Consider the following 19,551-nt stretch of genomic DNA (forward strand, 5'->3'; position numbering starts at 1 on the left):
GAATTCAATCACACACAACACGATGATTTTCTGGGGAAAGCCACAACTTAAACCCTGCTATTTGTATATTGCATTAATAAGGAAAATATGAGAAGATTACAATGCTTTTCTGAAGTCTGAGCAACATCTGCACTATCTCTATCTATCTCACTACCAACTTGTGCACAAGCTTCTCTTTGCAATACCTTTCTCTCACAAGGTCCATGCAAAAACTTGTGCCTCCTTTGCTTGGTCTCACCAACTCGTGCTCACCAAAACAATGATTAAAAGTGTTGCCTTCATTCCTCCTTTTAAAGGAAATTCGAATGATTAAAATTAGTGAGTTTCTAATTAAGGAATGATTTTATTTTAGGCCTTTCTTCTGACTGTGTGCACCATCTATTTAATTAGATGATTTTACAACTGACAGTAATTGTCCATGAACTACAATCTAAACTAGGTCTTTCTATAATCTAACATGCATGAGTTAATTATGAGTGAATCTTGAGTTTACTAGTTGAGCAGTGCTGGTTACAACCCACTACTACAGTTACACCTCTACTAGATCTCCCACTAATTCCTCATTAGTTGGAACTAGTTTAACTGAAGTTAAATCAGTTAAACTGAATTATCTCAGTTAAACTAAAATTAAATAATTACACTCAAAAGAACTCAACCTGGCCCCTAAAATTTAGGAAACCAATTACTGGTGAATCTAGATAGACTTCCAACTTGAATTAACTGAGTTAACTAAGTCAATTTAACTTAGCTAACCATTACAAGTTGTCATGAGATGTGAAAGTACAATTTATTCCCAATTTAATTCAAGGACAAATTAAATTAGGATTTTTTTCTTGACGATTTTTTTAACATTTCTTGTTGTTATTCTCAAAAATCTTTATCACAATGCGACGTTGGACCATGGTTAACCATGCTCGACCATGGTCGACGATAATTGACCATGGTTGATTTTCATATTGGGACAATCTTTGTCACAATGTGACATTGGATCATGGTTGACCATGATTGACAATGGTTGGCGATGGTCGACCATGGTTGATTTTCATATTGAGACAATCTTTGTCACAATGTGGCGTTGGACCATGGTTGACCCAATAATATGAAACCTTAAGATAAATATTATAAACCCTAAAATAAGCATGGTTGACCATGGTTGATTTTCATATTGACACAATCTTCGTCACAATAAGACGTTGGGCAATGGTGAACAACATTAATTTTCATATTGAGACAATCTATGTCACAATGAGATGTTGGACCGTGGTTGACCATGGCTAACCATGGTTGATTTTGACCATATTTCGACTATGGTGTCTCTATAGTTGACCATGATTTCATTATGGTTATCATTGAAATGGTGGTTGTTGATGCTCAACCATTGTTTGACTATGGCTAACCGTGACCATCCACTATAGGCATCCATGGTCAACTATGACCATCCACCATAGTTCAATATAGTTCACAATGGTTGACAATGAATCACCTATTGATAAACCATGATTTCCGTGGTAATTATGGTTCACCGTGGCAGTCAGGTTGACTATTATTGATTATGATGTCCATGTGACTATAGTTGACCATGTCAACAATAGTCAACCACAATCATATTGACTACAATTGACCATGTCAACAATAGTCAACCATAATTAACATGTTTTAATAGATAGATTAATTTATAGGTAAGACATTATAAATGTGTGGAATAATATATTTATTAATGTACCATTGATATTATATTAAATTTTTATTAAGGCCATCTAGATATTTTAATAATATTTTTCTACATTTATTGATATTATATTTATACAATAATTAAATATTAATAATATATTAAACACTAAATATTCTTATACTATTTTGTATTAACTAAGATTGTATCATAAACTAAATTTATGATTATTAGTTAATATATTAATATATTATTTTATATTTAATATAAATTATTAGTATTATTATATTAGCATTAAAATTTTTACATTATTATTTTAGTATTAAAATAAAGTATTTAAAATAATATTATTTCAACTTAACGAATTAATATTAATTGGTAAATATTTATTAATTAAATTAATTAATATAAATTAAATAAATAATAAATTTCAATTATTTATTTATTTATTAATAAATTAATAATTTATTTATAATAATTAATTATTATTTATTATAATGATAAATAATAATAATAATTAATATAACACAATATTATATATAATAATTATGCTCGCGGGTTTTGGATTGGCAGTGAATGAGTGCACTGTTAAAGCACTCCTTGCGATAGATCATTGGTTCAAATCCCATAGATACTTATTTACCAAATATATAATTTTATATATAATCAATATTAATATTATATTAATTAATATTATATATTAATAATTAATATTAATATTAATTATAATTAATTTAGATCATAAATACAAATAAAAATTATTTTCACAGCAAAGGTAATCAAAACTCGTCTTAAATGTTTTGCAAAGTGAAATTTTAATTTTATCGGTATGGACGTTGCATTCAGACACAAGATATATCTCCTCTTAAATATTGCAGGATATGGATTATATTTTTTCTCAACAAATATCACCTCTTTTTTTAAAGATATTTTAGATTTCTACCTTACATAATAAATTGAATAATTATGATTAATCGTAATAAATTATTAAATTAAAAAAGTTAAAACATTTTTATTATAGTAAAATTTTAAATTTGAAAAACTTTTCCACATGTTTCAAACTCTAAAAGTTATATGTATTATATTTTTTGATGATAGGTTAAACATTAAATTTAATAATTTATTTTGAACTTTTTATTTCAAATTATAATTAAAAATAGAAATTCTTTTCTAATATTTAGTCATAGTGAATCAACTTGTAAATATTGAAGAAACATTATTTCTAGGTTTTTTTAATAATAATTAATAATATTTATTTTTTAATAATTAATAATATAATTATTATAAAAAATTAAATAAAAAAAATTACATTCTTTCTATTAATATGATTAATAATAACAGTGATATAGGTCTATTGATATATCAACCACATTTACTAATGTGGTTGTGCTAGTTATTACATTGTTGGTTCCAATTTAATTTTTTTGCTAATAAGCGTATATATTTCAACCTTCGATGGAATCAATTGATGGAATTTCATTTTTTGGATTTATGAAGGGTCAGGATTGATTGTTGTTTGAATATTCTTCATCTAAGAGTTTGATGGACGACTACGATGAGAGGGAGTGCAAAGAGTCATGGAAATGTGATGATGAAGGATCGAAATGTTGTCTGAAACCGAAGGGTGCGCATGGTGGTAATCATGGCATGTCAAGAGCGAACATGGTGTCTGTTGGTGTTCACTCCATTCTTTGTGCTTACAATTTTGAAGCGAATGCATGTTCTTCATTAACTACTATAATGGTAGGTTGTCCCAAATTTCCACAACACAACGACCACTGGTGCCGAGCTGGAAGACAATCGTGAAGAGGATTTCAGCGCCATAATCTTTGAGACTGGTTACATGATACTACAATGGCTGAAGGTATGCCTACACAGTGAATTTATGCTTATGAATGGTGTTTTTTAATGCAAAGATCCCTAATTTTAAAATTGGTCACTTAATTTGCAGAATGGGCGGGAGGTTTTTCAGAAAATGCGTTTCCATGCAAGTTGTCTCTAGAAAACTAGAAGGGAAGGGACGATTTGTATGTTGTCGACCTAGGTAGAGAAAGTTTGTTGGGATGGTTGATGGACGCTAGACTCATCCTTTTTCTTTCACCAATTTCTTCCTCCGCCTCAGAGACAACCCCTTTGATATCGACTCACTAGGAAAATTGCACAATTGGTGCTACGAGACCCCAAATGGGCCGAAGAGAATTCCAAGGCAACAGTCAGCATGCATGAAAAAATAATTATTCTACTGGCAGGTGGCAGATGTATGGGAAGCCTTTTCCGATACAAAGGTGGTATGGAGGATGGAAGTCATTTTTTCCCGCCTGGAGACAATATTCCGGGTAAGTAACTTTACTTTTGTTACAATATTCTAGTTTGATGAGACAATGTAAATATTGAATTCTCTTGCACAACAAAGTCATCCATATGCTCGACGGCCACATATTAGTCTCGGTAAAGGAATTTCATTTTTTAAGCGAAACAAATACAAAATATCTCAGATTATAGAGACACTGATGAGATCTTAGCATCATGTTTTATTGTTGTAATACGTGATTTGCAGGTGATGTTATTGTTGTTGCATTCAAATTTTATCATTGATGGTTATTTTCTAAAATAAAACCATTGCCACTAAATATTAAGATCAATTCACGTCAGATGGAAAAAGATTTCAGAGATACAGTTTGTCGCATTGATATTTTTATCATTCCACTGGGTTTCTAAACAAAACCGTGTCCATTGAAGTGCTAAGGTCACTTCGCATCAGATGCTAAAAAAATTGAGAGATGTTTTGTGTTCTTGAAATGCTAATTTAAATATTGTATTTTGATGGGATTGTAGTTAGCTATAAGTATTTTATTAAAGTTCGATGGTTTGATCGTATTCCTCCACTTTAAGGTAACACAATCCTACCTACCTATTTGAAACAATTTGATTAGATAGCACAAAACACTTTTCTCTATTATGAAAAAGCCATCGCCATAGTGTTCCGAGCTTTTGTTGTGCTTTATCGTTAACGTCTACATTGGACACACAAAAACATATATAGATGAATATTGATTGTAGTGATATGTGTGATGCTTTGTTAAGTGTTGCTTCACTTTTTACATTCGCTTTGCAATGGCTAATTTATCACAAAGATGCCGCATTTTATGTTGCATATAGAAATATGCATAAATACAATAACTAATCTACAATTTTTGTGGCAAGTGATAATAGGAACCATATTGTGAACAATAGAATGAAAAAATTAGAAATTTATGCAATTGAAATCTAACTGAATTGTTCACGGTTGATCTAAGCTAATTCGAATCCAATCGAAAAATTTCACTGTCAATATCTTTAGTTTTGTAAACAAGAATTCAACCTAGATATCTTTATTGTTAATACCCTTATGTACCCATGCAATAAGCATATGGTGAATATCAAATATCTTTGTGAACCCAATGATGGTTGAATCAAATTTCACAAGAGTTTAAAATATTATTTAAAACTATATGTTTCTTATGATCAAGTTCTAAATATTGTTTCAATACCAATTTCCTATGACAAATTTGGGAAATTTGTAGTTATCTATGAAGGGTGCTTAGTTTTGAAAAACTATATCTTTCAACTACTAGAAAACTCAATCAAATTAACAATTCTACATGGGATCGATTCATTGAAGTTTAACATAATTATTCCTAAGTAATACAAGTCTATTATTTGAATCACGGAAGCATATGCCATGACAGAATACGTAACTCGAATAGTAAATAAATTATTGACATGTCATATCATTCTATCTTCACCCTTATAATTATTGTGAATTGATCTAGAGATAAAAGAGAGGCCAAAAAACGAAAGTTCTTGGAATATCCCAAAACTAACGCGAGGTTGTAGTGTTCATCGTCTTGATTCAAACGCCACTTGAATCACCTCATTTCGACGTCGTATAAGAAAGTTATGACATTTTGAAGTTATATCCCAATAGTTAAAAAGTCAACTTACATGGTTGATTGGGATGCTGACTAGACAGGCTGTATGCTGACATCATCAATTGACTGGGTAAGCACAGTGGGTGGTATGGGCCAATACCATGTCACCATGTCACAGGACCGTACTAGATGTGGTGGCACATTTTTATTGGTTGCAGGTTTGAGGTGGCCCAATCATGAGGCGTCGCATGGTCCAATGGGAGAAAGCCACGTGGCCCTCCCAACAATACCAAACTAATATGGGTCGATTGGCCGACCTTGCCAGGATCAAAGCTGCGACCTATTAGTTTCAAAACATTCACTAAACCAAAAGGCAATGAAGTTGCTCATTATAACTATGCTGCCAATATATATTTAAATTAATTATGTTCCAACATTGGGAGGAGGCGCAGGGCACATGGCCCCAACCCCTGTTTTTTCAGCACCCACACAACCTCCGTACAAACTAACCAGGCACTCTGCCATTACCCCATGTCGTGGTTCTTAACCATATGTCCGATGGAATTAATTTAATGTGACTAGCGAAGCAAATTAGGGGAGAGGGTGGGGCACGTGGCCCCACCCCTAGTTACTCAAGTGGAATACGATCAGAGGCAGAAGCAGAGTGGAGGTCCGGCAGTTAAGCCCCAGTCTTGGGCCATATGGCACACAACAGAACTGTTGGTACAGGGATCGGAGCCGGAGCATTGGTGCGTGGCCCAGCCTATGACCACATGGCTCCCAATATGACCACCAACGGAGCAGAGCCGATGGGGACGAGCAGTTTGCTCGGCCCTGGCCACATGGCCCATATAAATAGAACCAGTGCTAAATAAATGAACACTTAAGGCCTTATGGGTGCGGTTAAGGAAGCGAAAAATTGCTCAATTTGCGGCATGAATCATGTCGATCCCAAGCGAAATTTTAGCCCAGCATTCTACATAAAGGTGGATAGTGTTGCTCAGTTAGGAAGTTTTTCCATTTTGCAAGACAGATAGTAAGAAAAACTTCTAGGAGGCATAACTTGGTGGTTTTTCAGTCTTTTGGAGCTCAAGAAGAGCCTAGAAATTAGTTTTTAGGTGTTATGAACTCAATGACAGCATCTGATTTATGATTTGAGCACTGTATGTTGGACTTTTTGCAGAGCCAATTCCTTTAGTGTTGCAAACAAATATTGTTTTGAGTCCATATAGAGACCTTGATGAGCATGGAAAGAGCCTAGCCAGGGGTTTTGAAACTTTCCAGATGCATCTACAACAACTGTTACTTCAGTAGAGCAGTTATTTTCAGCTTTTCTTAGTGTGCTTATGGGAAATGACCTTTTCAACACTTCATTGTGAAGTAGTTTTATTTTTATGCTTTTTGATCTCAGCTTGAGTACAAGGACCTATTGTGAGAGAGTCCTTTTCTTTGACATCATCATGACTTGTTGTAGGGAGTCATATTTTTGAGTGAGAGTTCTTTGTAGGAGAACATTTCTTTGTAGGAGAAATAGTGCCACTCTAGAGTCAAATATGTGCATTGTATTCTTTTTCTATTAAGATCAATAAAGTGGCCTAGCATTAGAGCAAGGCCCAGAGACGTAGCCTAGGAGGGGTGAACTCTGTTATCACTTGCTTGTTTCTTCTCTACATGTTTCTCATATTGAGTTTCATATGAATTTTTTCACTTTTAAGTTCATGTGAAAACTTAACCACTCAAATTTGAAGAGGTTGCAAAACTAATTTTACCTTTAAAGACCCAAGTTTATTAGACTTGCAAAGTGTCAGAGGATGATCGAAGTTTCATTTTCAGATCACGCAGTATCAGAGCAGGTTCTGACCAGATTGCAAGTACAGGCAAGAAACCGAAGTGTGAAAGACTCCAAGAGTTTGAACAGATTAATCTTTCTCTTCGAATGGAGAATATCAAGCTAAGAGGATTGCTCGAAGCTGCACATGAGGAGAAAAGGAAAATGTGCCTACAATTGCAACATATTGTGGAGCAACATTGAGTGTTCCATCCTGGAAGCAGCAAAGAGTCCCTCAAAGATGAAACCAGTTTGTGGGCATGTTTAGTACACATGATATGGATCCTATAAAGAGAATGATGCTTGCGATTTTTTCCAACATCTGAAATAGTCTCCTCATGTGATAGTTGGTAAAAGTGGTTGGTTGGAGATATCATCCACTTCTTCATCAACAACTGAAATGAAAAATATGGGTTTTTGGTCAAAGGAGGTAATTAGTATTTCCAATTCTACTCCTTCAATTAATGTTGATAAAAAAATCTTTTTCATCTTTTGAAAAGCATACCAAGGGGATTGGTATGAATATTTTAACTCAAATGGGGTTATGCCGGAAGGGCCTCGGAGTCAATGGCCAAGGCATCATTAATCCTATCAAAGTGAAGGAATGACCACGTTATGAAGGATTGGGTTATGACCATGAATAAATTGGAGGGTACTCCAAAATTGTTGAGGCAAAGAAATCGTCAGGTATGGAGTTCATGTGAAAGGGGCTCCTACGAAGTGATGGTACAACACACCATGATGGTAGTGATAGTGAAAAGTTGTCTCCGCAAAGAGATGAATGTTCCAAAGGACATGCCAAGTCCAATTATCCTCGTCAAAGTCACAACCCAAAAGACAGGTATAAGCATCATGGGTATTCCAGAAATGTTTTTGCTTATGATCATTTATGGAAAATGTTTTCCTATACATTTTATCATGCATTTGATCATTGTGTGGCCGAGTGTGAACAACGTAAGACTTTGGTCAAAGAAATGGATCAAATCATTGGGACAAGACATGAGGAACCTCTCCCAGGTATGAAGACTTCCTTGTCAATGGGAAAGCGCAAGCATTTTTGTACCCATTGTAGCATGAATGGGCACCAAATTGAAAAGTGTTGGAAACTCCATCCGGAACTTCATCCCAAGAAGGACAAAGAGGTCATGTGATCCCCTACAAGGGAAGTGATAGGTGGCAAAGTGGAAATTGATGTAGTTCCTAAAGCAGCCTTTGAAGCAGAGCAAGTGCAAAAAGAGAACACATAAGCCTAGTTATGCAAAGAATTTATAGGCTATTTTGTACATTTAACTTGCTTTGTAAAATTGTAATTACTTGTTGTATATTCTCGTTTGGTTAATTTGTAAAGGGATGCTATGTATAAATCACTTATATGAAAGAGTATATTTCTTTGGCATGTTATGATTTTTTGGCTTTTTGTTTAAGTCAATTTGTATGGAAATTTGGGATGAGCAGATGCATTACGTCCAACATGTTAAAATTGTGGCAAGCACTAATCTATACAAGTATTTATATGTGAAGCTTGTTTGGGTTATTTTCCAAATACTTTTTAGATTTTATCTTTGTTAAATATTTTGTAGAAGATGGACATATTGATGTGCATCAAAGATGACAAGTGAAACTTGAGGACAACAAATAAAAGTATAAAACAATGCATGACAAGCATTGAGTTGCTTATGATTTCTAGGTGGAAGATCAAGTTGGGTTTAAGAAAGGAAAGACTTCAAGGTGAAGATTGTATGAGCCTCTAATATTTGATGGTCGTGAAGAGAATTTTCATATTCCATCCATTAAATATTTTCTCTTGAATATTTAGAAGAATCGCATCATGCCACAATTATTGAAAGAATGATAAGGACTTCACACAAAGGCAATGTGGAGTACCTTCAAATGGGGCTCAAAGGAACCAAGCCAAGCAGACAAAGAAGGATTGAGATTGGGAAAATGAAGGAGTTGTATCCTCAATTATTTTATGAGTGAAGACAAACTTTTGGAGGTCTAAAAATTCCTAGTGGGCAGGTATGATCTGGAGATCAAAAAGAGACTCAAAAATTAAAGTTCACAGAATATCTCAAAGACAACGCCATATTGTAGTGTTATTCCTCTTGATACCAATGTTGCTTGAATCACCTCAATCTGACATTGTATGAGAAAGTTATGATGTTCTGAAGTTTTTTCCCAATAGTTTAAAAAGTCAACTTGCAGGATTGTTTGGGCTGCTAACTGGACAAGTTGTATACTGATGTCAGCAGCTGACTCGGAAGTCACAGTGGGTAATATAGGCCAATCTCATACCACCATGTGTGAGGATCTTACTAGATGTGGTGGAACATTTTTATTGGTTGCAGGTTTGAGGTGGCCCAATCATGATCCAGGTGGATATTGGTGGCCACCCGCCTATTCCACTTGGACCCCCAACACTGTCTCTTTTAGTTTTTCGGTTTCCTTAATTGTAGCAAAGTTTACTATTTTTGGCATTTTTTCGGGCCCTGAACTTTTGGAGTCGTTTCAAGGCCCTAAACGATGTTTTTAGTGAAAAAGGAGAGACCGAAAACGTCCCAAACAAGCTTGCCAATTTATTTTCAGCCTTCTCTTTGAGATTTTCGAAACGAGGTATTATGATAGCCAAACGGAGATCGTATGTTAAAGTTACAACCCAGGGAAGTTAATGTACCAATTTACCCAAATGGGGCCCACTGTTTGGGCACTTCATCTCCTAGGGTTAGGTTTCTGGATGTTTAGGGTTTTCCATTGTTTATCAATAATAAATAGGCCTTTGAGCCTCATTGTAACATAGTTCAGAGGCGTGTAGCTGACACATCTCTTCTCAGGGATAAACTACCATTGCCCGAAATAGTCTTATTTCCATTTTGTTTGTAAGCATATTTCAATATTTGATATTAATGAAATGAAGTGTTATTTCTACTGCATCTTTGTATTTATGGTTATATCTATAATTTGTTGCGTTCCTATTTAAATCTGGATTAGTGGTATCAGAGTTGTCTGCTCTTTCTCTGTTTTCTTTGCATGTCCCCAACGAGGTCAGGATATAAGGAGTTAGGGCTTGATCTGGTTGAACCTTTGCAAGATCAGCCTCGCAAATCCCGACAACCTCCCATGGCAGAAGAAAAGAAAGACGAGGGGGCAAGAGATCCTTTCAAAATGTTGCTCGAGGAAGCCCTCAAGCGACAGAGGGACGCAATGATGGATAACTTTGCCCAGATCCTTCGACAACTACCCACAGGCGATGCATCTTCATCCAGTAGCCACTCTAGAGGTGCCACTCCTTTTAAGGTACAAGTTAACTTCAATATTCCAATATTTGAAGGCCTGATAGATGCAGACACCATAGATAAATGGTTGAATCTGTTGGAAGGATATTTTTTAGTTCATGACTTTTCCAATCGGGAAAAGATTACTTTTGCACTTCTCAAAGCCGCCCCACACATCAAGGACTGGTGGGAAACATACTATGAACAAAAGTACGAGAGTGAACCCTCGTTCTTTTCAGTCGCACCCACTTGAGATTCTTTCTGAGACACCATCAAGGAACAATATTACCCTGTCGGGAGCTATGAAGATAAATACATAAAGTGGACCACGCTACGGTAGGGAAGGGACCAAGATGTGCCGAAGTTCACAAATATTTTCCATGCCCTTTGCACGAAGTTGGGTATCAAGGACACTGAGTGGCATTTGGTGGTCAAGTACCGCGACTGTCTACACAAGTACACCCAAGACGAGATGGAGTTCCTAGACATTTCCTCGCTTGGCACGGCATACTGGTACACTTTCAAGATTGAGTAGAAATTTAAACAGAAGAAGCGGGACTTTGGATCCGCGAATCCAAAGCAAGGAAAAGGCACCCCCAAACCACAGAACAAAGGACTAAGCCAAGGTAGGGCTACCCAGGACAGCCCACCAAAGTCACAAGCAAAGAACAACACCATGAAGACAAAGAAGGACACGAGAAAGTGGTGTGAGTTCCATAAGAGCTCCACTCACAATACAAGTGAGTGTCGAGCCAAACAGTCACTAGTGGCTGAGCTAAAGGCTTCTGAATCAGACGCATGTTCTAACTCTGAATCAGAACCCGATAAGGGAACTGACAAAGGGAAACAAATCATTGATGCGGAGCCCAGTGCCACTGTGGCCACCACCAAGATCCAAAAGATTGAGCCTGAAGATCCAAAGGATGGGGAACGCCTCTTCCACTCACAGATGTGGGTGAAGGGTTCTCCGTTGCAGTTCATTGTCAACAGCGGGAGCCAAAAGAACCTCATTTCAGCAGAGGTCGTGAAGCAGTTGGGCCTAAAGTCTACAGCACATCCATAGTCGTACACCATCGAGTGGCTTCACCAAGGATGAGATCTTCGCGTCAGCCAACAATGTCGCCTTCCCTATAGCATCAATCCCTTCATGGATGAGGTACTGTGTGATGTTGCTCCTCTTGAAGTTTGTGATGTATTGTTTGGAAAACCATACTTGTGGAAGCGACATGTTGTATATGAGTCTAGACCTCGCTCTGTGAATATTAACTTGGCCAACAAGTTGTACAGGATACCGAAGGTACCCCCACCTATCGTCGTCTATTTGATCACTGCAAAGCAATACAGTAAGATCATTTCCCAAACCAAGATTTTTTTTTCCTTATGATTCACCCTTAGGGCAAGAAGAAGGTCGACACCATAACTTCCAGGAAGGGCTCCTCTGCACAGCAGCAACAGATGGACAAGGTTGTGGAGGAGTACAAGGATATTTTCACCTCACCTATAGGGGTATCTCTGCACTGTCAGGTCAAGCACTCCATCGATCTGACCCCAGGTGTGTCGCTACCAAATGGGACGATCTATCAACACTCTATTCTAGAGAACAATGAGATTAGGAGGCAGATTCAGGAACTATTGCAGAAAGGGCACATCAGGCCAAGCTCATCACCCTGTGGGAGCCCGATTGTATTGGTATAAAAGAAGGATGGGACCTGGAGGCTCTGTATTGACTACTAAGCGTTCAACAAGATCACTATCCGGAATAGGTACCCAATCTCGCGGATTGATGACCTTCTTGACTAGCTCAAGGGGGCCAAATATTTCAACAAGATTGAATTGAAGTTAGTTTATCACCATGTGCCTATCGAACCCTGTAATGTGTGGAATACTGCCTTCAAATCCAAGGAGGGCCTTTTTGAATGGTTGGTCATGCCATTCGGATTGACGAACACCCCTACAACCTCCATGAGACTAATGGATGACATCTTGGGACCCTTCACCAATGCATTCCTGCTGGTGTATTTGGATAACATCTTGATCTTCACCAAGAGTTGGGATGAGAACCTCCACCATATTTGACAGGTCCTTCAAACCCTGCGACAACACAAGATGTGTGCTAACTTGGAGAAATGCGGCTTTGCCTGACCAACGTTCAATATCTAGGGTACATAATTGACGAGCAGGGTGTACATGTGGACCCATCCAAGATACAAGTCATTCAGGATTCTCCAACCCCAACCACTCTAACAAAGCTCCACAGCTTTTTGGGTCTTGCCAACTTCTATCGTAGGTTCATGTTGGGGTCCTCTCATATCACTTGGCCTTTAACTCAAGTCACCAAAGGCAGAGCAAAATAAAAGTTTTTTTGGTAGACCTATCTCATTATGCAACTGCATCTATAAGATCATGGCTAAAATCATAGCCAATCGAATGAGGCCAATTCTATCCACCCATATATCTTAGGAGAAAATTGCCTTTCTATAAGATCGACAGATCCATGAGGCAGTGGGGAACAACAAAAGAGGTCTTGCACTCACTGCATTCAAAGAAAATGAAAGGTATGATAATAATGATCCAGGTGGCTCCAAGGACACACATAGGATAAAGAGGGCTTATGAAAGCTTGAAAATAAAAGTGTTTAGATTATGATTGAACCAGGTTCATGTTAAAGATCTCGTCGTCGTGATCGTAGTGGTTTGAACGGTTCGTCAATCCGAGTCCGGATGAGGAAGATAGAGACAGTCAAAGTTTTGGTTGACTTTTGCTGACTGGGCAAGTTAATGGAGACACAATTTGGAATTTTTCCAACGGACGGAATCCGGACAACTCCAGCGAGATTCCGGGTGAAATTTTGGCCTCATTAGAATGACTCATACGATCAAATTTCAGAAATTCAAAAAGGGGTTATATGTTATAAAAATTAAAATATATATATAAGAGAGTTGGTGGGCCACCACCCCCACCACCCCATGCCCCTCCAATATATATAAACCATCATACTAATAAGAGGGGTCGGTGGGAGTTGAACCCATGGCTAGCGGGAGGGCCAGCCCCGCCCATGTGGCAACCCCACGGTACACCAAAATAAATAGCCTCCAAACAACATAACGCGCCATTTAAATTTAACGAACCCTCCAATGCAACGACCAATCAAAAGTTAATGCATGCTTTACGGATTATGGGGTGGTCCACCCAATGCGGACCCGACCCCCCTAAAACAAATCAATACGGTTTTTCAAAAACTATAATGTGTTAAAATGAGAGGGGCGGGGACTGACCACCCGACCCCTCCTCCACTATTTTCGACTTAAACCAATCCACCTAAACTACCTCTTGGTAAAATTTGCCCGAGAATTAATATAAACCCAGCATTTGCTCAGTGCATCAAGGAGGCAACATGGACAAACCAAGAGCGGGCACAGAAACCAAGACGCATTTTTTTAACTAATTTATTACAGGTGGAACCATGATGGAGCGAAATTTCCAGGAGGGTGAAATCTTTGTAGTGTCCAAATTAGACAAACTTTATGTCGATCTTACACCTCCCAGCGACACGAACCCGATGGCACAGTCAGTTTTCTAATCTGAGCATCCAAATTACAGAGGACCCGGAGGAGGGAATCTTTGAGGAATCTAGGGGGAATCTAAAAGATTCCTTGAGCCCTAGATTTTCATTTTCTCAGAATTCAGAAATTTGACAATCGATTTTGCACTATTCGACGCCACAAATATGATGGTGCATTCAGATTTTCCATTTGCTCATTTCATTTTTTGGCCACTTTTCTAAGTGGAGTGTAGGTGTCAGCATTCATGTGCGAGCAGTCATTTCCATGTGATTCAATGCCGTGAGATCGATGGTCTGAACAACTTCAGCAGCTTGACATCCTTTTCTTCAGATGGCCCTGGATGTGAGGTATATGCAGTGTGTTCATGTACTTCTTTTGCTATGCATTGTGTTGCACATATCCCTATTTGATGTTTGATGTGGGATCTTGTTTCTTACTTGTTTTCATGATTCCTGCTTGATGTGATGCGGAATCATTTGTGAGATGTACTTGTTGTCATGATTTGTCATGTTTTATTTGAGATCCCTTTGTTGTATGTGGATGGGATACTGATGTGTCTCCATGTATGTTTGCATTGAGAACCCTTTTATGCCATGTTGGCGAGATGCTCATCATCATCATGCATGAGTTTGTGTCATACTAATAGGAGTCCTTTTTTACTAAGAGTTCCTATAGCGGAACATCTCTTGGAGCCACTCCTACATGAGGGCATTTTCCTTGTATGATAGCGACGTCACCTCTTATGTACATCATCACTATTGACAGAACTTAATGCAGTGGCCTACACCATCTTGACACCGGGGCCCGAAGACGTAGTCCCTCCTGGACGAACTACGTTATCAACATCTTGTTATTTTAAGTTGTTGATTATTGTCATGTTCCTATTATTTACAACATGCAGATATATTCATTCATGTTCTTTTAAAAATGCAATTTAACACATCACGAAAGTAAAAGGTCTTGGAAGGGTCCTTTGTTACACCAAGACCTGGATCACTAAAGGTCGATCTCTCTAAGGCTTTTGACAGAGCTAACTGGTTGTATATAAGAATGCTTCTAACCCACCTTGGGTTTCCATATGATTTCATTAAATGTATTATGAGCTACATAACTAACATATCATTTAGTGTTATGATTAATGGGGTGGCTTCACCCTTTTTTCATTCTAAAAGAGGCCTCCATCGGGTTTGCCCCCTATCTCCACTACTTTTTCTCCTAATCATGGAAGGGCTCAGTAGGCTTGTTAAAGAAGAGTTCAGAAGGGGAAGAATGCAGGGTATAAAAATCACAGAAGGATGCATATTGACTCATTTGCTATTTGTGGATGACGTTTTGATATTTCTCAACGGAAGCATTGGGGATTTGACCAATATGAAGAACACATTCTCTTTGTTCCAATCAGCCACCGGCATGACTGTAAACTGTAACAAGTCCACCTTATCAGCGGCTGGATGTTCCCAATATGAAATACATTTTGCACTACAAAGATTCCAGTTCACCCTACTGAGATTGGAGGATGGCCTTCGATACTTGGGTTACAAGTTGAAGCCTCTGGGGTATAAAATTGCAGATTGGACATGGCTTATTTCCAAGATGGAGAAAAGACTCAACATTTGGTATTACAAATACCTATCCAGGGCAGGCAGACTCATCCTCATTAAAGCTGTTCTGGAGGCTACTCCGGTCTATTGGATGTCATTGGCATGGATTCCTCGGGGTATACTCTCCAGGATTCAGGCCTTATGCTGCAGATTCCTTTGGAAGGGCAAACAAACAGGCAGAATATTTGCATGGGTCAAGTGGGAGACACTCAATCTGCCAAATAAATGGGGAGGATGGGGCATAAAGAAGTTAGAGGATTTCTCCTCTGCTCTGGCAGCCAAACTTGGATGGCAGCTCATTACATCAAAAAGCCTCTAGAAAAGGGTGGATGTATCAAAACACATCGCCCCTCTTAACTTGATGGACTGGCTAAGACAACACAAAAATACCACATAGGGATATCAATCATATGGAAGGCTATAATTAAATCTTTGGACATCATCAGAGCTGGTATTACTTGGAAAATTCAATCTAGAATGGCTGTGAGGATTGGACAGGACCCATGGATTGGCTGTGGGAATGCCCACAAGCTGCCAAATGAGCTCAGAAACTTTCTCAGAGATGCCAACATTACCCATATCAGCCACATAGCAGACCCCGAGCACACCACTTTATTTCAGCAAGCATGGAAATCGGCCTAGAGATTGAACATTCCACAACAATGGACACAGCAATGGAATGCCTATATTGGGGCTCTTACTGAAGCTCACATCCAGATTGGTGAAGGTGAAGATGAGGTAATATGGGCACTCTCGAAAGCTGGAAAATATACTCCAAAGGAAGGCTACCTTGTGCTAGCCGAAGCTCGTCAACCACAAGCCATCGAGTCTTGGTGGAAGCATTTTGGAAGCTCAAGACACCCCCCAAGAATAGGATTCTCATGTGGACCATACTTAAAAACAAAATTCCCATAGGAGATAACCTTCTTGAACGAGCACAACATGGCCCATTTTGGTGTTGTCTTTGCAAATGCAACAACGAAACTGTTACACACCTATTTATCGAGTGTCAAGCCGCACAAGAACTCTGGTAATCGATCTTAACAGTGGTTCCATCTCCGACCAGGTGGCAAGGTATCACTGTCAAGGAGGCCTGGTCATCATGGTGGTCAAGCGATGTTCCAAAAATGCTTCGAAACCTCCCGCTTCTCATCAGTTGGGGCATTTGGATCACTCGCAACAAGCTCATTTTCCAAAACACCACTCTGCATTGGCCTACCATTGCTACCCGTATTGTGGCCAATTACTCTATCATCCCTAATGACGATGAGACCGCTCAGCCACGATCCATTGTCCCTGAAACCATTAATCATTCGAAGCCTTGGGATTTCTTTGATGGTTCCACACAGGAGGGAGGGTGTGGTGGAGGGGCCATATTGTATCTCACTGATTCCCATTATTACTATATTCAAATGGGATTAGGATGGGGCACGAATAACTTCGCCGAACTATCCACTGCAAAATTCCTCATTCAATTTGCATTGGAAAATCACTGTAGAGATCTACAACTCTTTGGGGACTCAAAATTTGTCTGTGACTAGTTAAAAAAAACAACTAGATGTTCTGCATATACTTTGAGACATATTCTGGATGAGGCTCTTCGACTTATTACATCTTTTGACTCATTTTCATGCCATCACATTTTCAGGGAACGGAATGCAGCTGCTGACAGATTATCCAAAGAAGTTGCAGACAGGCCTCTTGTCACTTGGATGATTCAGTAACACAGGGAAGGAGCCCATTATCAGTACTACCATCGGCCTTTTATGGATATAGTTGTGTAGCAGGTTCATAGGGAGCCTGGCTACATGTTTTTATTTCGCTTATTTGCTTTCTTTCTTTTTTGGTCAAATAAGAGTGGAGCCTTCAATTAACCGAAAACAAGATTACATATAGTACACGTCTTTACAAGTGTAAAGACCAGTAAAAGACAGACCCGTTGATGAATAAAAACAACAAGGTCAACAATACCCTTAAAAACAAACAGCAAACAAATTTACCCTCTTTTACCAAAAGACTAACTGTGAATAAATCCCCACCGTCGATCTAGTTCTTGATCCAGCAGTTGACATAGCATCGCTTCATAAACTTGCTTACCCTTTAACTGATTTCTGGACCTGATAACGCCAATAAACCTATGGTATATAAAATATCGGATCCGCTCTTAGCCTTAACCTCCCTCCACTTTGAAACCTGATAACCAATTAAAAGGCATCGCTTCGGAGACTTGCTCACCACTTAACCGCAATCCGGACCCGATAACGTCAATGAAATTTTGGTCTATAAAAGTTCGGGTCCGCTCTTAGCCTTAACCTCCCTCCTCTTTGAAACCCAATATCCAATCAAAAAGCATCGCACCATAGACTTGCGCCCCGCTTAACTGCAATCCGGACCCGATAATGAAAAATAACCTTTGGTCTATAATTTTCGGGTCCGCTCTTAGACTTAACCTCCCTCCACTTTAAAACCCGATATCCATTCGATGATCAGGGGCGCTTAAAACCTACGGTCTACGCCTATTCCACTAGCACGCGGGTTACAGGTAACTTAACCCCCTTAAAGGCACATGATGTCAGCATCAAGTAATAAGATCAACAGTCAGGATTAAAAGCGGCACTTCAACCTGGTTCCAGGATGTCCATTGGTCTTCAATGATCTAACAACTCCTGTGCATAATTACCTCACCTCTTCATCCTTCTCTTCACTTCGTGTATATGTTGTTCCTTCATCTTACCTCTTCATCCTTCTCTTCACTTCATGTATATGTTGTTCCTTCATCTTACCTCTTCATCCTTCTCTTCACTTCGGGTTTGTGCCATGCCTTACTCTCCCACTGGTCTTCCTCCTGCTCATTCTTCATTGATCTAGAGAATCACCATGTCTTTGTCTACCTGTCGTTGGCAATCATCGCGCAGTTTTCCAGGGGGTATAGACTTCCATTCATACCAAATGTAGCTTTCGCTACAGCACCCCTTCATTCACCAGACGATCAGCTAACATATTGGCTTTCCTTCTCACATGAACAAAGCTAATTGTTCTCAGTGTTTTCAAGTGGGAATGAATACGCTAAAAGACCTGCGAGAGCCTCCAATGTTTCGACACTTTTCCATGTGTTGTTCCATTACACATTTTCTTGGCCGCATTAATGACCAGTTTAGAGTCAGCTTCAATGATGGCGTTGTGTAAATTTTCCTCCATCAGGATTTCCAGGCACTACTCTAAGGCCATAAGCTCCGCCATGTTATTTGTGGCAGTCCCCAAATGACTATGGAAGATGTTCTTTATGCACCCCTACTCATCTCTTATGACACCCCCATAGCCAACCATCCCTGGGTTACCCTTAGAGGCCCCATCTATATTGATTTTCAAAAAACCAGGAGGAGGAGGTTCCCATATATCTTTGCTAGCAATTGTTTTGCTCACACCCTTGCCAGTGCCTTGGGGAACTAGAGAATGGAGACCCAACTACATCAATATGCGAGCATCATGGGGCGAAGGGAGTTCCTCGGGAATTTTCCAAATAAGGGCTTCTACTGTATCTTTAAGCTGTCGTAAAATTTGGACAATGATACTCTGGGTCGAGCCTATTTTGTTCTTGAAAATCCTGCCATTGTGTTCTTTCCATACATACCAGATAATAAAGCCTAGAACTAGAGTCCAAGCCTTGTTAATGATTTCATTACTTGAGAAGTTTTTCCTCCAATTCT

The sequence above is a fragment of the Pinus tabuliformis genome, chromosome Q (genome assembly GCF_031772625.1).
Source record: "Pinus tabuliformis cultivar Carrire ecotype Pingquan chromosome Q, CPIR1, whole genome shotgun sequence".
Classification (NCBI taxonomy): Eukaryota; Viridiplantae; Streptophyta; class Pinopsida; order Pinales; family Pinaceae; genus Pinus; species Pinus tabuliformis.